Source organism: Drosophila virilis, unplaced genomic scaffold (genome assembly GCF_030788295.1).
Source record: "Drosophila virilis strain 15010-1051.87 unplaced genomic scaffold, Dvir_AGI_RSII-ME tig00001170, whole genome shotgun sequence".
Classification (NCBI taxonomy): domain Eukaryota; kingdom Metazoa; phylum Arthropoda; class Insecta; order Diptera; family Drosophilidae; genus Drosophila; species Drosophila virilis.
The window spans coordinates 1,771,913-1,797,779 of record NW_027212828.1 but is presented as its reverse complement, the minus strand read 5'-3'; the positions used below and the strand labels follow the sequence as shown (position 1 = coordinate 1,797,779).

The 25,867-nt window shown below is 40.7% G+C and overlaps 1 long non-coding RNA gene across 1 annotated transcript; it reads right to left on the bottom strand.

Annotated features, from left to right (window-relative positions):
• Window positions 1-10,695: 10,695 nt before the first annotated feature.
• Window positions 10,696-24,130, bottom strand: LOC138911501 (uncharacterized). The gene is made up of 3 exons (XR_011417142.1): window positions 24,003-24,130; window positions 23,876-23,948; window positions 10,696-10,782 (listed from the first exon to the last, which is right to left on the bottom strand). It is a non-coding gene; the product is annotated as an uncharacterized lncRNA (long non-coding RNA).
• Between the last annotated feature and the right edge of the window lie 1,737 nt (window positions 24,131-25,867).

The following is a 25,867-nucleotide window of genomic DNA, read 5'->3' as shown; positions in this document are numbered from 1 at the left end:
CGAGGCCTTTGCATAAGTAAAGCTAGGGCAATCAAACGATCGTTACAGCAAAGAGCGGCAGCTCTATGTAAATGAATTCTTAAGAGCGAGATTTAGGCACTTGCTTTGCAGAGCGAGTATTATAAGATAAAATTAAGATGCTGCTCTTATCAGTTGCGAGGTCGCTCCAGTTGTTTTGGCTGCGTAACCAGACATTCTCCCCCCGTTGGAAGGCATGGGCTTTCAACAAATTCCCTGATGGGCAATAGGCATAGCTTGTTTGCAGCTCTTCTCCTGTTGCGGTGCGCTAAATGGTTACTCGAGCGACTCCATCCTTTCCCACGATTAACTCTGTGATTCTCGCCAGTGGCCACCTTAGAGGCGGGAGATTTTCATCCTTTACGAGTACTATGTCGTTGACGCATAGGCCTGGTTTCGGAGTACGCCATTTGGAGCGCTGTTGAAGCATCGTTAAGTATTCTTCACGCCAGCGAAACCAAAACAGTTGTTGGAGGTACGTTACGCGATGCCAACCATCCAGACGATTGAATTGAAGGTGCGTCAAATCAGGTTCAAAGAACGATGAGCTGGGTCCACCAATCAAGAAATGAGCTGAAGTGAGCACATCTAGATCTGCTGGATCTTCTGAAAGAGGAAACAATGGCTGGAATTAATTATCGATGCTATGTGGCAGACTAGGGTGCGAAACTCTTCGAAGTTGACAACACAAGATCCAACAGCACAATAAAAATGATGCTTCACTGCTGCTTCCCAAAGGCCGCCAAAATGGGGTGAACGAGGAGGTATAAATTTCCAATCAATGGAATCAGCCATGCAAAAATTATGCACTGACTCAATATGATTACGACTTGTAAATAGACGCTTGAGATCCAGAAGCTCGTTTTTGGCGCCGACAAAGTTGGTAGCGTTATCCGACCATATCTGAGATGGCCTGCTTCGAGTCGATATAAACCTCTTAAGCGCATTCAAGAAAGAAGCTGTCGACAGATCCTGGACCAGTTCCAGGTGAACCGCTTTAGTCGCGAAGCAGACGAAGACAGCCATGTAACATTTGACTGGAGCTTTATTTCGTACGTCTGGCTTATAGAAGAATGGTCCACAATAGTCAACACCAGAGACTTCAAAGGCTCGACAAGCAGTCAAACGTTCTTTGGGCAGATCACCCATTATATGCTCTATTAATCGAGGCTTGGCACGAAAGCATCTCACACATTTTCCAACCACCTTGGATACGGTCTTCCTTTCACCAATCGGCCAATACTGCAACCGAATATGAGCAAGAAGTGCCCGTGGACCAGCGTGTAAGTCCCGATTGTGAAACCGTGTCATGACTGAGTTTGTGATGGGGTGGTTACACGGGAGAATTATTGGCTGGCGAGCGTCGAAATCCAGCGAAGAGTTTTTCAAGCGCCTATCAACTCTAAGAATTCCGAAATCATCCAAAAAAGGGTAAAGTGATGCGATACAACTGGACGGTTTAACAACTCTTCTCGATTGCAATGATTTGATCTCTTCCCACAGGTGTGCTCTCTGGACGAACCTTAGTAAGAGTTGGGTCCCATGTTGTATATCAGACACTGTTAGTCCAGGATGCCTGCTTCTGTGTATGAATTTATAAATATATCCGAATATACGCTGCATTGTATCAAATGAGTTGACGTATTTACAAGTGACAGTTATATCAACGAAGGGAGATGACGCAATAAGGACCCTTTTCTTAAGTTCGAGTTCTGTCCTTTCTGACAAGCAAGAAGCAGGCCATTCCAATTTGTTTTTACCTAGAAATTCTGGCCCGTTGAACCACAGTGCCGATTGATCTAATTCACTGGGCGTAGATCCTCTCGAGAGTATATCTGCCGGGTTGAGTGAAGTAGGCACGTAACGCCATTCCATGCCATGAGTTAGCTCTTGAACTGCTGTGACGCGATTAGCCACAAACACATTGAGCTTGCAGGGTCGGTCCTTATCCAGGAAAGGCATACAGAAGAATCCGACCAACAGTAGAATTTTCCATCAAACAGATTCATTTTAGATATCTGACGCATGAGATTAGATAATAAGACGGCACCACAGAGCTCTAGCTTTGGAACTGTGATTGTTTTCAGAGAAGCTACACGCGATTTGGAACACAACAGCTGACAACTGGCTGATGTTCGTCGAGAAAGGACGTTGACAGAGGCCCCATATGCTTCGATGCTGGCGTCGCAGAAACCGTGAGCTTCTAACTCTAACTCTAATCTTCTTGGACCTTTACTCTTTACTCTTTTTATAAATGATCTCCCCTCTGTTATATCACATGCCCGTGTACTCATGTATGCGGACAATGTCAAACTTTTTCTATCATACACTAATTCCCTACATCATTCTCGTCTACAAGACGATTTGAACGCTATGCAACTTTGGTGTTCGACCAATCAATTGCATCTAAATTGTTCAAAGTGTATGTTTATGACTGTTGCGCTATTGAGCTTTTTCAATAGCTTTCACAAATAGAAATAATTAACTATTTATTTTTTGTGTTCAAAATTGTTTTATATTTCTTAAAGTTACGAGAAGCAGGCAGACCCGAATTGGTCTGTGCTTATTATTTAAGAACAATAGTTTATATATAGGCAAGCGAACCCGAATTAGTACGTGCCAATTTTAGCGAAGCGACAATTATTAGTTATAATTTTGAGTAATGCAAGTGGCCGATGCGTACCAAATGCATGAAGCGAACTGACTTAACTAAACTCGATGCGCAGCATCGAGGCCTTTGCATAAGTAAAGCTAGGGCAATCAAACGATCGTTACAGCAAAGAGCGGCAGCTCTATGTAAATGAATTCTTAAGAGCGAGATTTAGGCACTTGCTTTGCAGAGCGAGTATTATAAGATAAAATTAAGATGCTGCTCTTATCAGTTGCGAGGTCGCTCCAGTTGTTTTGGCTGCGTAACCAGACATTCTCCCCCCGTTGGAAGGCATGGGCTTTCAACAAATTCCCTGATGGGCAATAGGCATAGCTTGTTTGCAGCTCTTCTCCTGTTGCGGTGCGCTAAATGGTTACTCGAGCGACTCCATCCTTTCCCACGATTAACTCTGTGATTCTCGCCAGTGGCCACCTTAGAGGCGGGAGATTTTCATCCTTTACGAGTACTATGTCGTTGACGCATAGGCCTGGTTTCGGAGTACGCCATTTGGAGCGCTGTTGAAGCATCGTTAAGTATTCTTCACGCCAGCGAAACCAAAACAGTTGTTGGAGGTACGTTACGCGTTGCCAACCATCCAGACGATTGAATTGAAGGTGCGTCAAATCAGGTTCAAAGAACGATGAGCTGGGTCCACCAATCAAGAAATGAGCTGAAGTGAGCACATCTAGATCTGCTGGATCTTCTGAAAGAGGAAACAATGGCTGGAATTAATTATCGATGCTATGTGGCAGACTAGGGTGCGAAACTCTTCGAAGTTGACAACACAAGATCCAACTGCACAATAAAAATGATGCTTCACTGCTGCTTCCCAAAGGCCGCCAAAATGCGGTGAACGAGGAGGTATAAATTTCCAATCAATGGAATCAGCCATGCAAAAATTATGCACTGACTCAATATGATTACGACTTGTAAATAGACGCTTGAGATCCAGAAGCTCGTTTTTGGCGCCGACAAAGTTGGTAGCGTTATCCGACCATATCTGAGATGGCCTGCTTCGAGTCGATATAAACCTCTTAAGCGCATTCAAGAAAGAAGCTGTCGACAGATCCTGGACCAGTTCCAGGTGAACCGCTTTAGTCGCGAAGCAGACGAAGACAGCCATGTAACATTTGACTGGAGCTTTATTTCGTACGTCTGGCTTATAGAAGAATGGTCCACAATAGTCAACACCAGAGACTTCAAAGGCTCGACAAGCAGTCAAACGTTCTTTGGGCAGATCACCCATTATATGCTCTATTAATCGAGGCTTGGCACGAAAGCATCTCACACATTTTCCAACCACCTTGGATACGGTCTTCCTTTCACCAATCGGCCAATACTGCAACCGAATATGAGCAAGAAGTGCCCGTGGACCAGCGTGTAAGTCCCGATTGTGAAACCGTGTCATGACTGAGTTTGTGATGGGGTGGTTACACGGGAGAATTATTGGCTGGCGAGCGTCGAAATCCAGCGAAGAGTTTTTCAAGCGCCTATCAACTCTAAGAATTCCGAAATCATCCAAAAAAGGGTAAAGTGATGCGATACAACTGGACGGTTTAACAACTCTTCTCGATTGCAATGATTTGATCTCTTCCCACAGGTGTGCTCTCTGGACGAACCTTAGTAAGAGTTGGGTCCCATGTTGTATATCAGACACTGTTAGTCCAGGATGCCTGCTTCTGTGTATGAATTTATAAATATATCCGAATATACGCTGCATTGTATCAAATGAGTTGACGTATTTACAAGTGACAGTTATATCAACGAAGGGAGATGACGCAATAAGGACCCTTTTCTTAAGTTCGAGTTCTGTCCTTTCTGACAAGCAAGAAGCAGGCCATTCCAATTTGTTTTTACCTAGAAATTCTGGCCCGTTGAACCACAGTGCCGATTGATCTAATTCACTGGGCGTAGATCCTCTCGAGAGTATATCTGCCGGGTTGAGTGAAGTAGGCACGTAACGCCATTCCATGCCATGAGTTAGCTCTTGAACTGCTGTGACGCGATTAGCCACAAGCACATTGAGCTTGCAGGGTCGGTCCTTATCCAGGAAAGGCATACAGAAGAATCCGACCAACAGTAGAATTTTCCATCAAACAGATTCATTTTAGATATCTGACGCATGAGATTAGATAATAAGACGGCACCACAGAGCTCTAGCTTTGGAACTGTGATTGTTTTCAGAGAAGCTACACGCGATTTGGAACACAACAGCTGACAACTGGCTGATGTTCGTCGAGAAAGGACGTTGACAGAGGCCCCATATGCTTCGATGCTGGCGTCGCAGAAACCGTGAGCTACTAACTCTGCTGCAGGTATTGACACGAGACGAGGAAATTTAAGAAACTCTGATTTCTCAAAACTGTAGCAAAGATCATGCCAAGCTTTTGCCAGTGATGATGGCAAGCTCTCGTCCCACTCAAGCTTCTCCTTCCAGATCTGCTGCATAAAGATTTTAGCCTTGGCAATTACCGGCCCTATGAGTCCAAGCGGGTCATACAAGCGAGCTATGGTCGATAGTATTGACCTTTTGGATGGTTTAGATCTCTGCTGAATGGACGAAAACGAAAACAACAATCGATCCGACGCTGAGTCCCAAGCGAGTCCAAGAGTTTTGGTGATGTCGCTACCATCATCAAACTTTAGGGAATATTCTCTGTCCTCTACGGGTATCCCTTTCAGTACAGCAGAATTGTTTGAGCACCACTTTCGCAACTTGAAGCCCCCACTTGCCAAGATTCCAGCCGTCTGATTAAGAAGTTCCTTTGCTTCTTGAATTGAATCACCCCTTGAAATGAGGTCATCAACATAGAAGTCACGCCGCAAAATCCGAGATCCAATTGAAAAATTAGTTTCCTCATCCATAGACAGCTGATGCATAGCACGGATAGAGAGGAATGAAGCTGGCTTTGTTCCGTATGTAACTGTATCCAGCTTAAAAATCTTTATATCCTGTTCTGGCGAGTCTCGCCACAGAATGCATTGGCGATACATTTTTCCAATATCTCTTGTTAGGGCGATCGGGAAATTACGAAAACGAAGAAGGATATGAAACAGCGAGCTTTAAATAACAGGTGGAGCCATCAATAGTTCATTTAATGAATGACCTGACGAGGTAGCTGCTGAGCCGTCGAAAACAACTCGCAATTTTGTCGTTGAACTGTCTTCTTTAAAGACACAGTGATGAGGAAGAAAGTATTGACAAAGTCCTATAGACTCTGGAGCAACAGGCGACATATGACCAAGATCCAAATATTTCTTTAGAAAGTTTGAATATTGAATCTTCAGATCTGGATGATTTTGTAGTTTGCGTTCCAGGGTCAGGAACCGACGAAAGGCTTGGAGATGTGGAGGTAGATGACGATGACTTAGCGAAAGAGGCATGGGCTATCGGCGATGAATTTGCAGGCTCAGTCAGCTGACCAGACGGAGATACGGAATTGTTTAAATGCAGCAGAGAATGAAGTTTAGCCCCGCAGGTCCGACAGCAACCAGAGCTGCATGATGGCAATTGATGACCTTTCCTTAGGCAATTTAAGCACAGTGCAACTCGTTTTGCCTCCCTAATTCAAATTTTCAAACCGGGCACAATTATGGATATAATGACCAGGGCTGTCACAAAAGACGCAGACAGGGGCGTCGTGGCTAATGGCGATAAATGACGATCTACGTGTGTTAATTGCTCTAGTTTTTCCCACCTGATGGCTAGGGGCATAGGTTGCCATAGCAAAATTTACGGTTTCCATTGTTCGGCATCTCTGCTCCAGAAACGTAGCTATATGCTCCCACGATGATATTAAATTAACGAACGACGAATCCTCTAGCCCTTCTTCCCATTTGGCTTGTGATATTGGGTCCAGCTTTTGTAAAATAATCTGCACAATGATGCATCCAGCGATTTGTTCAGAGTTGCCCATGCTCCTTAACGCGCGAAAATGTGCGTTGAATTGGTCGGATAACTCCCTTAGCGACACGGCCGATCCACCTGCCACCCTCTTAAGCCCCAATATCTCAAGTATGTGTGCCTGAAAAACCAAACGTCTATTATTAAACCTTTTCTCCAATAAATTAAGTGTTATGGCATAATTATCGTTTGTTATTTCCAATGATCGAATCGCGTCCAGCGCTGTATCCTTCAGGTACGATCGATGATGCTGCAGCTTTTCGATATCTGCTAGATCAGGATGATTTTCTATGACGGTTGTGAACATAGAATAAAAGTCGGTCCATTCTGTGTAGCCACCACTGAACGTAGGCAACTTTATTGAGGGTAGTGTTGGCGGTGCCTTAGCTCTAACTGTCTGCGAGGGCAGCACAGATTGATCGCGAAATGTTGAGCAGGGCAATATTGAGACACCTTTCGTAATTTCACTCCGAACCGAAATTTCCATAGAAACTGCTAACTCGTGGAAGTCCTCACGCAATTGGTTACCGATTTCATCAAAGTCTAGTTCTTCGAGGCTAGTGTGTGTAATATCAAATGAGGTCTGAAGCCGCTCGATTTGCTTCAGCCTAACACTAACATTTCGAAGTGTTTACAAACTGTCATAAATTGAAATGGCTTTGCGCTTCAGAAAGGTCACCCTGTTTGTAGAGGGCACTGCACTAGAGGCATTATTTTCGGTTGCCATTAGAAGCGCGATAGAAAGCTCGTGCGAAACTAGCTGAGTAATTAACAACGGTGATCGCTAGTACATGCAAACCATTCAAAAAACAATAGTTGTACAATAAGAACTTCGGCGAACGCAAGTGTCAAGCTATGTAATGAAGCAACGGCAATAGCTTTTACATAAGTACCGCACGAATGAGCAGAGACTTTAAGCGGCCGAGAGAGTAGGCAAAGCGACGGCGATAAGTATGTATGTATATAAAGTGCACAAAACGAAATTCCATAAAAATCACGTCGGGGTCACCAAATGTTGCGCTATTGAGCTTTTTCAATAGCTTTCACAAATAGAAATAATTAACTATTTATTTTTTGTGTTCAAAATTGTTTTATATTTCTTAAAGTTACGAGAAGCAGGCAGACCCGAATTGGTCTGTGCTTATTATTTAAGAACAATAGTTTATATATAGGCAAGCGAACCCGAATTAGTACGTGCCAATTTTAGCGTAGAGACAATTATTAGTTATAATTTTGAGTAATGCAAGTGGCCGATGCGTACCAAATGCATGAAGCGAACTGACTTAACTAAGCTCGATGCGCAGCATCGAGGCCTTTGCATAAGTAAAGCTAGGGCAATCAAACGATCGTTACAGCGAAGAGCGGCAGCTTTATGTAAATGAATTCTTAAGAGCGAGATTTAGGCACTTGCTTTGCAGAGCGAGTATTATAAGATAAAATTAAGATGCTGCTCTTATCAGTTGCGACGTCGCTCCAGTTGTTTTGGCTGCGTAACCAGACAATGACATTTAATCGTACTACACCTGATCTTGTCAGTTATACAATCGACAATATCCCTTTGCAACGTATACTAACAGAATCTATTCGTTATTTTTAATTCTAAACTCTGTTTCAATCTTCACATAGATACCATTGTTAATGAGGCAAAATGTGTACTTGGATTCATTAAACGATGGTCTAAAGATTTTACCGATCCTTTTATAACAAAACTTCTGTACATCTTTCTTGTACGCCCTATCCTTGAATACTGCTCTTGCATCTGGTCTCCACAGTATAACAACAGCCAGGATCGTATTGAATCTGTTCAGAAGCAATTTCTGCTGTTTGCCTTACACGGTTTAAATTGAGACCCTAATCTTCGGTTGCCATCCTACTCCAGCAGACTGCTTATTTTCAACCTTCCGTCGTTAACCAACCGTAGGACAATTCTCGGTGTCGTCCTTCTACATAAGTTGATTATTGGCGACATAGATTCTCCTTTTCTGCTAGGGCGTCTTCAATTCTCTGTTCCGGCTAGACCAACCAGAAATTATCGCCCCTTATTCCTATCTAAGTGCACAACAGACTACGCTATGCACAATCCTTTTCCATGCTATGTAAAAATTATAATAGCTCGCATCACGTTTTCTCTACCGAACTGTCTCTACCCCTAATAAAATCGTTGCTTTCAGGATACCTTCGGGAAGTCGCTGACCATTCCCAGCTATGAGCAGGGGCATAGCTTGCCGGACAGGCTGAAAAATTTTCCCCCACCGGGTCGGTGATTTCCCATTACTTTTCTCTTTGTCCTATCTACTTAACACTCTTTATCTAACTTACATTGCTTTACTTTATTAACAATCTTCTTACTTTCTTTTTTCCTATTTATTTATTCTTTATTAATAAAGCATTTTAAGATTATTTTTAACTTTTTTCCTACTTACAACCTTCTGCTTAGATGTAGGCTCTAATAGCGTCACTGACAAAATTAGCTGTGAAAAGGGGCACAGCTGGCCGCACTGGCAAATAAAACACCCCCATCAGTCGGTGATGCTATTTAAAAAATTGTATTCTTTAACTAGGCTTTTAGCATATAATTCTATTGTATAATCTATTGAGTAATAAGGAAGACACTTGTTTTGTCGACCATTAATAAATTAATAAATAAATAAGCGATGGCCATTTGACAAAAAGAACAACACTATAACAAAAGACATACATTAGAAATGTTACATTAGTCTCATTAGTCGGTGCTTACATTGTTTCGTCTCAACTCAATAAAAAGACAAACTTTTTGTCTTCAAATCGTATCGAGACACAAAAGCCTAGAGCCATCAGGCATTGCGCAAAAAGTAGTGGTCTGCCTCCCATAAATTGATTTTAAAATAAAATTACTGTATTTATATTTAAGCAGGGAAAGCATTAGTCGAACGCACTCAAGACAAATGCACCAAAACTTAATAGACTGCTAGGTGTTACCAGTTGTAGTGCTTATTACACAAATATTTATTTTTCGTATTATTTGAATAATTTTGTGATTATTTACCATCCCAATCTCGCTGATCTCAATTTTGAGTTAATTCAGCTTTATTGATGATATATATATAACTTCGTCAATTATATAAGAAATTTGTACTTTTTTTGTGACAGCATGGGTTCATTTAAAGACAATTGTTTGTAGAGTTGGCTTAATTAAAAAATTGTGGTATTTATAAGGGTTTTTTATAATGTGGTAGTAGAGGTTTCCGAAGATAATCAGATTTTTTATAGGATGCGATCATTTGTGTAATTATAAAAATTGAGGAAACCCCTAGTTTATAAAAAAAAAAAAAAAAAAATCATTCTAGTCAGTATAGTTAAACGCTAATTGAAACAACTGAAGTGTTTTATCACAAAAGGGCATTCCGAGTTGATAGTTTATTTATAAATTATCACAACTGTTAATTAAACACATTTAAATTATATAGTTGTGTGGGACACCAAAATGGGATCACATTGAATAAAATAATCATGCTTAGCAGTTTTCTTTCAAGACTTAAGAAATTTGATGAATTGAAGTGAACATTTTTTGATCCCGCCAAGTTGTTGGCCGGAATTTCAGTGCAGCCTTCCTTATACACTTCCTGCACTAAGTGCTCCTGCTCCCACTGCTTATTGCGAAATACCTGTAAGAGAAAAAGAACGGAAGAGGTAAAACACGTTTGAAATAAATTTATAGATTGACCATTATAAGTGACTGATCGGACAGTAAACCAATTACTGACATAACTTAAAATTTAAGGTTCCTAGCTAGTACCACTAACCATACATATGTTGTATGGTTAGTGCCCTTGCGGTTTGGGCTGTGCGTTGATAACAAATCAGTAGTAGTTGAGTAATGACAAACAGAATGTTGATTTTCCGTTTTTATTTATTTATTTATTATTATTTTAGCTTGATTTAAAGCATTGTCCATCTTATATGGATTTTATTTTTAAAAAACAAACCTGAGTAGTGTTCTTCTGCTGTGCAAAACCTCTTGTTACGGTTTCTTGCATCTGTCCATTTTGAAGATGTAAGTTAGAGATCGTTTTTAAACACATCGTAGAATATGGACACTGGACCATATAAATTGAGGACTCCTGGAATTTGGAGCACAAGGGTGTCATAACTGTTGCATTGTCAACAAAATACTTCTCTACAGTTACTGAACATCTGTAGCATTGTAAGACGGATCGGTCTGTACACTTCCCTGAAACCGAATTAATGTTTAATTTGTTATTATTATTTGTAGGTTGATATAAATTGTCTCAAATTTTTAATTTCGTAATTTCTTACAACTTTTATGCCTTGGGGAAACAAAAATGCTCAATTACAATTTCAAAACTGCCCCTGCTTATGCACATTTATAAATGTAAAAAAAAGTAATCTAATGCGCAAACATTACTTATACAATGCAACCATTTTAAAACAAAAAACATTTGTCATTTAGCACGCCCAAGGCTTGTTTGAAACATATGGTGAAAATATCTTGGAAATTAGAATAAATTGTCAAAAAAAAAAAACTAATTTTTCGACCGATTTTTTGCGCTCAATAATATTTGGTTTATATATTGCTTAATTTATTATATTCAAAAACAACCTAACATTCGATCACTGGAAGATTTTGCCTATATACATGCATGAGAAGCATAATTAAACTAATAACTGCCGAGATTGGTAAAGATATATTGACAAGCCAATAATTTTTTCAAAAACAAGTAAGAGGTTCTAGTCGGGAGCTCCCGACTAGGGTATACCCTGAACCCTCTTCTTCCAACACCAAATGCATATATATATTCTATTTTAGAAGCTACTTATATGTCAAGTTTGGTGACTCTAGCTCTTATTATTTACAAAAATTGCCCAAAAAACAGGATATCGATATCGATTTTTATCGGTTGCTTGGAAACGGAGTAAGTTATCGATTATCGGAAACAAACTCGATCTGCGCGGGAACTAGGAGCATCTAAATCTATAATTTTAAGTCTCTTATAGGTTCTGAGATTCTTGCGTTCATACATACGGACGGACGGACGGACGGTCGGACAGACAGACGGACATGGCTAGATCGACTCGGCTATTGATGCTGATGGAGAATATATATACTTTATGGGGTCGGAGATGCTTCCTTCTGCCTGTTATATACATTTGGATTTCGCACAAATACAATATACCCTTATACCTATTTTTAATAGGTTCAGGGTATAATAATATTAAGATCGCATCACTATATCATAGAGCTGCCATAGGAACGATCGGTCGAAAATTAAGCTGTTGTATGGAAAACTTTTTTGTCATTCAAGATCTTTTAATTAAACACGGCATTTAAAGATTTCACTATGCTCCCTTCATTTTCACAAAATATTATTTACATCGGACTACTATATCATATGCCTGCCATAGGAACGATCGGGCGAAAACCAGTTTTTTGATTAAAATCCTTTTTTGTTTATCAAAATATATCTTGACCAAGCTAAGCAATAACTATTTGCCCTCTGCTTCTTAGATGCGGGCAAAACCCTATAAGCAAGGGTATTAGATGTTCAGAATGCCGAAGATAGCCTATCTCTGTCGTTTGGTTTAGGTTTTGTGAAATAGACGGAAAAACACAAGAACAATAGAAAAACAGAGACCAAAATGATGAAATAAAGTTTATCGGCAAAGGAATATAAATTTCCTTCATAAAAGAAAAAGACATAAGTGAAATAAATACACCGACGGAACGAAAATTGCCCACCAAGTTTTAATCTCAGTATGCCAAAACGTTGGAGCCGCTATCCCATACGACTTTGGTGGACGGCCGCGTCAGAAATCGGAACCCGACCTGAGAAGCTTACAACTAGAGTTGTGTCCCTTAGTTCAGATAAAGTTCGATTGACCGGGTCGTTAAAATGAACTACGGAACTTATTCATTGATGAGTGAACTAAATCGGTCATTTAGTTCGCCCGTTCAGCTATTCAGTCGGTCATGAACGATTTATTCCGTACTCGTTCAGTTGGTCATTAACGATACTCCCTTAATACTCCCTTTTTTTAGTACAAAACGAGTATCTTCCTCATTATTCAAAAGATTGTACAATAGAATTATATGCTACAAGCCTAAAAGCATCACCGACCGATGGAGGTGTTTTATTTGCCATTCCGGCCAGCTGTGCCCCTTTTCACAGCTAATTTTGTCAGTGACGCTATTAGAGCCTACATCTAAGCAGAAGGTTGTAAGTAGGAAAAAAGTGATCTCAAGTAAAATTAAAAATAATCTTAATTTGCTATATTAATAAAGAATAAATAAATAGGAAAAAAGAAAGTAAGAAGATTGTTAATAAAGTAAAGCAATGTAAGTTAGATAAAGAGTGTTAAGTAGATAGGACAAAGAGAAAAGTAATGGGAAATCACCGACCCGGTGGGGGAAAATTTTTCAGCCTGTCCGGCAAGCTATGCCCCTGCTCATAGCTGGGAATGGTCAGCGACTTCCCGAAGGTATTCAGAAAGCAACGATTTTATTTGGGGTAGAGACAGTTTGGTAGAGAAAACGTGATACAAACTATTATAATTTTTACATAGCACGCGAAATGGATTGTGCATAGCGTAATCTGTTGTACACGTAGATAGTAATAAGGGGCTATAATTTCTGGTTGGTCTAGCCGGAACAGAGAATTGAAGACGCCCTAGCAGAAAAGGAGAATCTATGTCGCCAATAATCAACTTATGTAGAAGGAAAACACCGAGAATTTTCCTACGGTTGGTTAACGACGGAATGTTGAGAAGAAGCAGTCTGCTGGAGTAGGACGGCAACCGTAGATTAGGGTCCCAATTTAAACCTCGTAAGGCAAACAGCAGAAATTGCTTCTGAACAGATTCAATACGATCCTGGCTGTTGTTATACTGTGGAGACCAGATGCAAGAGCAGTATTCAAGGATAGGGCGAACAAGAGAGATGTACAGAAGTTTTCTTATAAAAGGATCGTTAAAATCTTTAGACCATCGTTTAATGAATCCAAGTACACCTTTTGCCTCATTAACAATGGTATCTATGTGAAGATTGAAACAGAGTTTAGAATCAAAAATAACGCCTAGATCCTTAACTGTTAGTATACGTTGCAAAGGGATATTGTCGATTGTATAACAGACAAGATAAGGTGTAGTACGATTAAATGTCATAAACATACACTTTGAACAATTTAGATGCAATTGATTAGCCGAACACCAAAGTTGCATAGCGTTCACATCGTCTTGTAGACGAGAATGATGTAGGGGGTTAGTGTATGATAGAAAAAGTTTGACATCGCCCGCATACATGAGTACAGGGGCATGTGATATAACAGAGGGAAGATCATTTATAAAAAGAGTGAAGAGTAAAGGTCCAAGATGACTACCTTGAGGAACACCAGAAGTAACGTGAACCCTTTTAGAGGTAGTCAACCTCAGTATTACTCTTTGGGTCCTACCTTTTAAATAAGAATTAATCCAAAGTAAAAGGGACAGAGGGAAACCAATAGGTCAAGTTTAAAAAGTAAAATGCCATGGTGCACAGAGTCAAACGCCTTACTGAAGTCAGTGTAAATGCCATCAGTTTGCATTTTCGAAAGGAAATCATCATTTACCAAGGAAGTAAACTCAAGCAGATTGGTCGTAGTTGACCGATTCTTTACGAATCCATGTTGAACAGGGGAAACAACTGATTTGCAGAAATGCTGCAAATTCGAAGTGATTATTTTTTCAAATAATTTAGGAATAGCGGACAGTTTTGCAAAGCCCCTGTAATTTTGTATATCAGACTTCCCACCTTTCTTGTGAAGCGGAATGATATAAGATTCTTTCCAAAGAGATGGAAAGACAGAAGTTTCAAGGGATAGATTAAAAAGCTTTAGCAATGGATAAAAAAGGGAAGAACTACACTCCTTGAGTAGACAACTAGGAATATTGTCCGGCCCAGGAGAGTAAGAAGATTTTAAAGAGTTTATAGCTAATAGGAGAGAGGAGTATGAAATAATGGGGGGAGGTATAGAACTAGCGGAAGAAATAGTATAAGGGTAAGAATTAGTATTAGAACAGACTGAAGAGTAAGTTGATTGGAAAAAATTAGCAAAGAGGTTAGCAGAATCAGTGTCATTGCTAGCTTTATCCATCCCAAGAGAGAAAGAATATGGCAAACTTGAAGATTTACGCTTCAAGCTTACAAAGTTATAAAACTGTCTCGGATTTCGGGCGAATTGCCTTTTACAACGAGTTAGATAATTCTCATAGCATTGAGAATTAAGAAGAAAGAAGTTCGACTTGGCTATGGAATATTTAGCCAAGTCTGTACACCAACCAGACTTTTTAAACTTTTTAAAATATTTGGATTTTACATTTTTTAGATGTGATAATCTGGGAGTAAACCAGGGTAGTTTTGAAAAAGTAGTCGAAGGAATTGACTTAGGAATACACACATCTAAGAGGGAGTTTAGGGTGATATAAAAAAAATTATTGGCTGTATTCATATCAACTGAATCATATGAGAAAGACTAATCGGTGGAATAAATAAGCTGATTCAGCAAAGAATAATTTCCTTTGCGAAAGCAATAGCGGGGCTTATTGGCTGATGAGCACGAAATGAAAGGATTACAATTTAGCATTGCAATCTCTAAAGTTGGATGACATCCTCAGGATGAGATAAAGAAGGGGACCTAGAAACATTAGAAATAAGGTAGTCGTTAACAAATACAAGGTCAAGTGTTCAATTCATATGATTAGAAATTGAATTGATTTGAAACAACGAAAGATCAAGCATGCAGTCTACAAAATCGTGCTGTGCTGAGGGTACTAGATATTTTCAGCAGTGAATAATGACCAAGAGACGTTCGGCAAATTAAAATCACCCAACACCATTAATAGGTCATTATCACGCACGTGTGAAGAAACTTCTTTAATACAAGTAATATGATTCATATAAACTTGAATATCAGAAGAAGGTGGGACATAAGAGCATTTTACATAGATATTTCGTGTAGGAAAAGACACCTTAACTGAGACAATCTCAGCGTCAGTAGGCGTACTAAAAGAGAATAGTTCAGACTGGAGAGTGGCTTTAACGGCAATTAACACCCCACCGCCTCGAGTCGGCCGATCATTTCTAAACAAAATAAAGTTATTCAGTAAAATCTCAAAATCTGATATGGTTGAGTTTAACCATGTTTCTGAAAATGCTATTATATCCGAATCGAAGGAAGTGCTGGCCATGAAAAGATTTTTAAGCTTTGAAATGAGACCTCTGACATTCTGATAATTAATAAAGATTTGGTCAGAAGATGAAGCTAGTTTTTTGTGGCAGAAATGGTACCCTGTATTGAAGGGACTGGAAGGGTGACAGGCTGGTTACGCTTTTTAGGCTTGAACTCATGAACAATCATGTGTGGTGGCCAAAATTTGGGATCACAAATGATTGGGAACATATCATGTGAAACATTTATTTTGAATGATGATATTTCACGAGGGCTGGAAAAATTAAATTTGGTTATTGACACGCTAGCAGAAGATTTGCTAGCAAAATAGGCTGCCAATGACTCAGAAGTGGTGTCCGACGAAAGTCGAGACACAAAAACTTGCCTACGAGGGGCAAATACCGTTAAAGTAGGCGCTGATGGGGCTGTAGGTAATACAGGAGTTGGATGAGCTAAAGAGGCACAATGATTGTTTTTAACAATCTGGGCAATATTGCGCGCAGATCTACCTTTGCGGCCAGGAACTGACGGGGCTGAGGCAGTTTGATTGATTGGGACGGGATCAGGTACGGGCTCTACTGGGACTAGTACAGGGGTTGAAACAGGGGTAATTGAACAGTCGCTTGGAGAAGGCGATAAAGACAACATTGGACATACCTCCAAGTTGCTAGGAAGGGACAAGAAAGTCATAGGTGTCTGAACAGACGTAGAGGGCAATTGCAAAAGTTGAGGCTTCAACCGGCGATTGGTTGGGGACTCAAATTTATATTTGCCAAGCAACTCGAAACTCGAGTCGAAATTACTCGAGAGCTGCTTAGCCACATTATTTAATTTTAAGAATTGACTTCTCACAGAATTATACATTCTGGAGAAATCAATTTGCTTGTCGATGCATTCTGGGCACGACCAACGCAAGCCACCACAGCCCTTCTTGGCAATTGCAGCGATCTTGTCGCAATCACGCCCAGTGAGACCTGCACATTTAGCATGCATCATATTCTCACACAGCCAGCAATTAACAAATTGCGGCAGTGCAGGATCGTCAGCCTGCTTGAACGTGCACGGTTTCTCACAGCACGACATAATTATTAAATGCGTATGCAAGTTGCGAGAGCGCAGAGCAAAACGAAAACGGTGCGCAAGATAGAGCAAGTAAACACTCAAAAAACAATTATTCGTACACAAACAAATTGTTTGGTGCGAAAAGCAATAGAAAAAAATTTGCGGGATGGTATTGCGCTTGATAGATTTCCTCGAAGAATGGGTAAGTTAGTCTGCGACAGGGCTGCTCGTTGGTTCGTGAGTAGTGGGCTGAGGAATAGGACATGGTCAGTATTAAGAAGAGTATAAGACGGCTATTAGACGGTAAGCGGAATACTCGGGAAACAGGTCAGGGAGTCAGATTGTCTCGAGTTTGAGTAGCGCAGAGTGGGCGAGGACGGTACAGCCTCCGTGGAGGCACGTCAACCCATTCCGGTCTACTCCCATCGGTTCCGGGCCGACCGTTGTGTGACCCGCCGGTGACGGCCCCTGCTGAAGTTGCCACCAGATGATGAGCCAGGAGTCCGGAACCGGATATGATCCGCGACGAGCGTGTCGTAGGTGCATACAGGAAAGGCACTTTGCCAGTGAATATCCCAACGCACCCGTCTTTTTCTGTATGTAAAAACCGAGGCAGAAGTAGCCAGGATTGTTGTCACCGCACGGAACTGGGAAACGGGCAACGGCGCCGCCCAGGCCGATATCGGGTCGCCGCCGACACACATGGGACTCGGAGCATGGGACTAATCAGACACCCACTGAAAGGCCGGATCGTCGCTACAGTGGAGATAGGCGGGCAAACGCCTGCTACCATCTGGCAACTGAAAGAGCGGAGCAATAATCGAGATGCACCTGGTGTTGGAGTGGTGCACAGAGAAGGCGAGGCGTAGAGCGAGCTCAGCATCAAAGAGGCAGAGATATTACCCGAAATATCGGGCCATGCAGAGAGTCGTTTACGAACAGGGGACTGAGCTGATCCAGGCAGGCACCATCGAGCCGTCGCGTAGTCCGCATAGGGCCCATTAGTCTAAGTCAAGACGAAGACTGGCGAGAGGCGCATGTGCATCGACTACCGGCAACTTATCGCGCATTCCATCCCAGGTGCTTATTCTGTTCCTCGGATTAATCACATCCTCGAGCAGTTGCGTCAATCGCGGTTCATCTCCACTATATATTTGAAGCACGGGTACTGGCAGATACCAATGGCAGCCGATAGTCGGGAATTTACGGCGTTCACAGTCCCAGAAAGAGATCTTTACCAATGGCTAACATTCATTCAATAACATTCGGCGTATTTAAACTTTCAGCGAGCCATGGACACGGTAATAGGGCCGGAGATGGAGCTTCATGCGTTCGCCTACCTAGACAATATTGTGGTAATAGGGGCAACGAAAGAGCAGCATGTAGAAAATATGAGAATAGTATACCGCCGGCAATAAGCGGCCAATCTCAGGCTGAATAGGAAGAAGTGCAGCCTCTTTAGGGACTGGTTGGCCTATCTGGGACATGTCATCTGCATTGAAGAAATACATGCGGATCCAGAGAAGAAGGGCCCCGACAAACTGTACGGAGTTGCAGCAGTGTCTCGGGATGACATCATGGTACAGGCACTTTGTTCGCAAATTCGCGACTCAGGTACAGCCGCTCACAGCGCTCTTAAAGAAGGGGTAGAAATGAAAGAACAGGAGGAGGCATTGCTTCAATTGAACTACATCTTGACGACTGCTACTTTGTTGATTTGTCTAAACTTTTTCGCCATATTCGTCTTGGAGGCTGACGTGGGTGCCCTTGGCGCAGTGTTGACGCAGACGATTGAGGAACTGGAGCGGGCTATAGCGTACGCAAGCCTGAAGTTGAGTTTTAGTTGAAAGCTGAGGTGAACCATTCCGTCACCGAGAAAGAGTGCCTGCAAACGTATTGTATGCTACCTAGAAGGGTACTGGTTCGACGTGATAACGGATAATCTGAAACTTAAGCGGCTCAACTCGATAGAGTTCCTTCAGGAAGGATCACGCGATGGGCACTAGAACTGCAACAGTTGCAATTGATGTTCAGCGACAAAGGGTATTGAGAGAATGCCATGGCGCTTCCACGGCCGGACATCAAGGCGTGAGGAAAACCGTAATGCCGCCAAGTACTTGAAGCGCTTTGTAATCTGTCAGAAGTTCTAAAGCGAACAACTCAAATCGGCTGGACGTCTGCTGACGAAACAGGTAGCAGAGCCGATGGCAGTACTCTGAGCGGATTTCGTCGGACCCCTTCCACGGTCTTAACATGGCAACACAATACTACTGGTGTTCCATAATACCTTTTCGAAGTGGGTGGAATTGATTCCTCTCAGGAAAGCCACGGCGGCAAAAAGAAATCTTTTATATCGCCAACAGCAATCTCCAGCGAGCATCAAAGGACCAGGGCAGGTCGCTATCAGGTCGCCGAGCTTAAGTCCCCCAACATCGTGCGGTGATCAAGTCAGGCGAACGAAAGAAGAGGATGGCCAATATTTCGCAGTTGGAGCCATTCTAACAAGAGATGATTGATGACGAAGAAGAGAAACTATTACCTATGGAGGCCCACGTGTTTGTGAAGAGTGAGAGCGACACGCCGACCGTAACCCCTGTACTAAACTTAGATTTGACTAACACTAGGAGCGTAGTAAGAATAAGCTAAGTTGAATGTAAGCCGCACTGTGAGGATAGGTTATAACAACTAAGTAATGGATAAATTAACGAATAAGTTGAATTTACAGATAGACCCAGAAATTATTTGGATCTCGTTGGACAAGGACGCCAGCAGCGGGAATACCGAGCCTTTCCCCGGAACCGGCGCCGGAGCCCGCCACCGCGACCCCCACCTGGTCGCGACTTTTTTAGTATACTCCCAACGGACCAATAATGGAAGGTTTGGACGGGATGGTCAGGCTAATAGTCGTCGAGGTGACGACCGTGCTTGTCGCTGCTACGTTTTCGCGGAATTCGCCACCGTACGTAGAAGAGCCCCCGTCTCCCCGTTAGCATCGCCCTCGCCGATGTCGCCGACGAGGCGGACGATCCAGCGGACGTGGAAGAACTTATACCGCTCGGGACGGGCGAGCACACGATATCAATGCCGGAATCCGGAACGATGGAGTAGGCGGGAACGGGAGTTTCCTCGTCGTCCTCGTCCTCGTCGGAAGTCGAGTCGTCATCGGCGGAGGTAGCACGCCTTAATAGCCGGCACGGAAGCCGACCAGCTCTGCCACAGCTAGGACCCCTGTCGAGGAATGAGACTAGCCGGTACCGAAGCCCTCGGTGCCTTACAAGTTAGTAAAGGATGACGAATCTGAAGAACCGTTAATCCACCGCCGCCTCGCCACCCACCATTTGGAGATTGACCCGAATAGCCAATTTCCTCGGAATACTCTACGCCGTCTCCCAAAGATCCCCGAGGAGAGTAGTGCAACTGCAACTCAAAACGTGGAGGGGCGAGCACAGGAATTTTAATTTGAATTTAGCCGCCATCCGCCACAGCCACCGTCTTCGATAGTCAACGTCAATTCGGTGGCGAAGAGCGAAAGCTTCGGTAGGCGAAGTTGCGAACGCGCTGGCACTATTGCGGTGACGATCAGAGCGAAAAGACGTGAGTCGAAAAAAATAGAGAGAAAAACATAACCTTAAATGGGTTCCAGAGCGCTAGAGCTACAGACAGTGTGGCATAGTTTTTTCATAGGGAAACAGAGTAGGGTAGTGCATAATAATTACAACGAAAGAAATGTGAATAAAGTAATGTTTATATACTAATCCTTTTCATATTCTATTAACACTAAACTCGGGCACCGTTGCTAGTCGGTGCTCAACATAACCCTTTTCCTAGCCTAAAGCGTAGTGTAACGGGAGACCAGGCTTCATTACGTCGTTCATGATAACAACATGTTTCCTAACCTAAAGTGTAGCGTATCGAGAGAGAAGGCATCATAAGATCGCTCATGATAGCAATCCCAGCAGTAGTTTGCGTGAGTGTTGAGACTTCGGCAGGAACCGCTGCGCTATCCATAGAACGCAGAAGGTCAGCTAGGTCGTTTCAGATACGCGCAGGCATTTCTGGTAGGAGGGTTGAAGACAGGGTAGCGACATTTACAACACTTTTCCTCTCCCTTAACCATCATCCTAGCAACTAACAAATATCTTGTAAGGTTTTTGAGCCTGGTAAGATCGAGACTTTACCCCGGCCATTAGCTTCCTACAATATATATAATACTCTAGAAGCAACATATCATGTTTGGTTTTCTAGCTCTTAATATTCACACAATTTTCTCAAAAAAAAGGATGTCGATATCGATTTTTATCGATTGCTTGGAAACTGATTAAGTTATTGATTATCGGAAACAAACTCGAACTGCGCAGGCACTAGGGGGACCTACAGCAAAAATTTCAAGTCTCTATCTCTTATAGGTTCTAATATCCTTGCGCTCATACTGACAGACGGACAAATGGACATGCCTAGATCGACTCGACTATTGGCACTGATCAAGAATATATATATCAGGGTATAAAAAATGAAAGATACTTAATATATATATATACTATTCTAGAAGCGATGTGTATTCGTCTAGCTTTTATAACTATCGAGATTTTCTCAAAAAACAGGATTTCGATTTTTATCGACAACTTGGAAACTGAGTAAGTTATCGATTATAGGAAAAAACTCACACAAATAACCATACAACGCAAGGCATTTCAATGGTTAGTGCTCGTATTGCGCAAACACTAGGAGGATCAACGTTAGATTTCAAGTTGATAGCTCTTATAGGTTCTGAGATCCTAGCGTTCATACATACGGACGGACAGACAGAACATAGGTAGTTCGACTCGGCTATTTATGCTGATCCTGTTACATACATTTGCACAAAAGCATTATAGGTTTTTTTTATTATTGTTTTTGTGAAGCTGTATTGCTTTTTGAAGCTGGTCTTCTGGAGAGCCAGCGGCAAACTCCCTTTGATATGGACTCTGAAAAAACTCGTTAGTAGTCATCTTTTTTAGGGGACCATCGCATGACGGTTGATTAGCGAATTACCTAACGAACGGTGATGTATCAGGTCATTAAAATAGGTTCTCCGCTTGACACCATAAGAACTACATGGTTGCGATTGTAACGTATGTTTTCTTCTGTGTTTGTGCTGAAGGTATTTGAGAACTTGACTCCAAAAAGGGGAGCTTAATTCGTATTTTAAAATGTATTTTGATTTATGAAAGGAATTGAGCAAGGAGAGCGACCTGCATCTGGTTGGCTCAAGAAGGGGTATCCTCTAACCAGGCTGGAGCAATTTTTCTTGTTTTTTGATATTTTTCTATTAAAAATCTAGTTGTATAAGAAATATCACAATTCGAGTTTATGAATGCCGCCCTTTGAAGACACTGACAAACATTGACAATGTTAATAAATGTATATTTATTTGAAAGCTTTTTAATTTTTTTCCGGGCTTAAAACATTTTTTATATCTTGCTATAATTTTATCTATTAAAAATATATTTGTGGGTGTTTGGAGACATATCATTGAAACAGTAAAAAAAAATTTTTTTAAACGAGTTTCCTGTGGCACCAAATAATTTAAGATCCAAACAATTTAAAAAAAAAACACTTTTGTATAATGTTGTAAGCATTTATTACGTAAATCCTTAACAGCATATACAAAAAAAAACTGTGAGATTTAAAGCTTTAACCATAATTCTTGATATATAATGTATTAAAGAACTATCATAATGATTGAACGCCTTTGGCGATAATTGTTTAACTCAAGATTCTTTTAAGTAACCTTTCTTATGTTATTATTTTACCCATTTTCCGCCCATAGAATTGTTAAATTTATCCGTACAATCTCAAATTTGATAATCAGTTTGAAGCACATAAAATTCATATAGCTTAGACCTATATTTACCATCCAAGAGGAATGCATATTAAATAAACTTTTTTAACAGATCTTTGAAAATTAATCAAATGCGTATCGTATAATAAAAAAAAAACAGTTGCATATTGTGTATTTTTTCGCCAATTTTCACAATACCAGTATACATAAAATATAATAAATACAAAAAATATGGTCTTATATAGCTCTTTGAAGCCGATTGGTCAAAACTTGAAACTTTGCACATACAACCTTTGACTTGTAGTTATCACCCAGGGGGGGCTAAATTTTCTAAAGATTGCGAAACACGCTTCAAATAAATTTTCACTAATATCTTAGCGAATGAGCTTACACCTGAAAGTTTTTCAACACCTTAAATTAAATTTCACAAATATTTGCAAAATATTATAAGTCCGATAGAATGGTGGAGTAACTATTGATATACTTACTACCTATGTCTATTTCTGATACAAAGAAAATCATAAAAAAGGCTCGAAGGCTTCAAAATGCAAAATGAGTGACATCCGATCAAATACTCAAAATAGGATTTAATTAATGCCCTTCTAGAATTATGGTTTATTTTTCCAAATATGGGAGAAAACATAAAAAGCTCATAATTACAAAACGTTGTGTAGAGCTAAATTGTATACTTCAATCCAGCCGGTTCCGACAATGTACTACCTGCAACAGAACGACAGACCTTTCCAATGTTTCATGACGATAATTTGAAAAAAATGAGTTTTTAGAAACAGGCAGGCGCAAAAACGGTCATGGCTATATGGACTCGACTGTTGATACTGCTAAAGAATGTATATTATTCGGACTTACGGTTAAAACTAAAATATCAATTATCACTGATTGTTAAGTTGCACTACGTCACAATTGCTACAACCCAGATTCTTTAAATTATACAATCAGAACATTGTTATAAACACTAATAATAGTAAAGGTCCTATAGTTTAAGATTCCAACTAGGAGATACTCTGAACCTAGATAGTAAGCAAAAAAGTTGAATGTAACCGTTTGGATGGAATTTCGCGAAATCCCGACTTATCGTATATAGACGGAATAAAAACTATTAGTTTTATGCATCTTAGGTATTCTTAACAAATGTTCAATAATGTATATAATAAATGGCTATTTTCGGTCCCTGTTCTTTCTAAGATAACTTTATTACTTACTTAAAATTCATCATTTTTTTGGATAGGACAATGTTCAGTTAACGCCGGAAGTACACTGTCCATTGATGGGTCTCTGGAAATAAATATATAAATATTTTTTTGCAATACAATTAAATATATAATTTACCTGTCCAATGCCACAAAATATGAGCCCGGTGCTGAGTTTGATCTACCAGCTTGAATAAATTTTTCGAATCTGGAACCGCCCGGTTGAGGAGCTCTACCGGAAATACCCCGGAATGATTTTTAAGCATTGTTTTGATTAATATAAGAGTATCCAGCTTTGCAGAAAAGGAGAATCTATGTCGCCAATAATCAACTTATGTAGAAGGAAAACACCGAGAATTGTCCTACGGTTGGTTAACGACGGAAGGTTGAGAAGAAGCAGTCTGCTGGAGTAGGACGGCAACCGTAGATTAGGGTCCCAATTTAAACCTCGTAGGGTAAACAGCAGAAATTGCTTTTCAACAGATTCAATACGATCCTGGCTGTTGTTATACTGTGGAAACCAGATGCAAGAGCAGTATTCAAGGATAGGGCGAACAAGAGAGATGTACAGAAGTTTTGTTATAAAAGGATCGTTAAACTCTTTAGACCATCGTTTAATGAATCCAAGTACACCTTTTGCCTCATTAACAATGGTATCTATGTGAAGATTGAAACAGAGTTTAGAATCAGAAATAACGCCTAGATCCTTAACTGTTAGTATACGTTGCACAGGGATATTGTCGATTGTATAACTGACAAGATAAGGTGTAGTACGATTAAATGTCATAAACACACACTTTGAACAATTTAGATGCAATTGATTAGCCGAACACCAAAGTTGCATAGCGTTCACATCGTCTTGTAGACGAGAATGATGTAGGGGGTTAGTGTATGATAGAAAAAGTTTGACATCGTCCGCATATTATTTTTCAAATAATTTAGGAATAGCGGACAGTTTTGCAATGCCCCTGTAATTTTGTATATCAGACTTCCCACCTTTCTTGTGAAGCGGAATGATATAAGATTCTTTCCAAAGAGATGGAAAGACAGAAGTTTCAAGGGATAGATTAAAAAGCCTTAGCAATGGATAAAAAAGGGAAGAACTACACTCCTTGAGTAGACAACTAGGAATATTGTCCGGCCCAGGAGAGTAAGAAGATTTTAAAGAGTTTATAGCTAGTAGGAGAGAGGAGTATGAAATAATGGGGGAGGTATAGAACTAGCGGAAGAAATAGTATAAGGGTAAGAATTAGTATTAGAACAGACTGAAGAGTAAGTTGATTGGAAAAAATTAGCAAAGAGGTTAGCAGAATCAGTGTCATTGCTAGCTTTATCCATCCCAAGAGAGAAAGAATATGGCAAACTTGAAGATTTACGCTTCAAGTTTACAAAGTTATAAAACTGTCTCGGATTTCGGGCGAATTGCCTTTTACAACGAGTTAGATAATTCTCATAGCATTGAGAATTAAGAAGAAAGAAGTTCGACTTGGCTATGGAATATTTAGCCAAGTCTGTACACCAACCAGACTTTTTAAACTTTTTAAAATATTTGGATTTTACATTTTTTAGATGTGATAATCTGGGAGTAAACCAGGGTGGTTTTGAAAAAGTAGTCGAAGGAATTGACTTAGGAATACACACATCTAAGAGGGAGTTTAAGGTGATATAAAAAAAATTATTGGCTGTATTCATATCAACTGAATCATATAAGAAAGACTAATCGGTTGAATAAATAAGCTGATTCAGCAAAGAATAATTTCCTTTGCGAAAGCAATCTCTAAAGTTGGATGACATCCTCAGGATGAGATAAAGGAGGGGACCTAGAAACATTAGAAATAAGGTAGTCGTTAACAAATACAAGGTCAAGTGTTCTATTCATATGAGCCCTTCTTGGCAATTGCAGCGATCTTGTCGCAATCACGCCCAGTGAGACCTGCACATTTAGCATGCATCATATTCTCACACAGCCAGCAATTAACAAATTGCGGCAGTGCAGGATCGTCA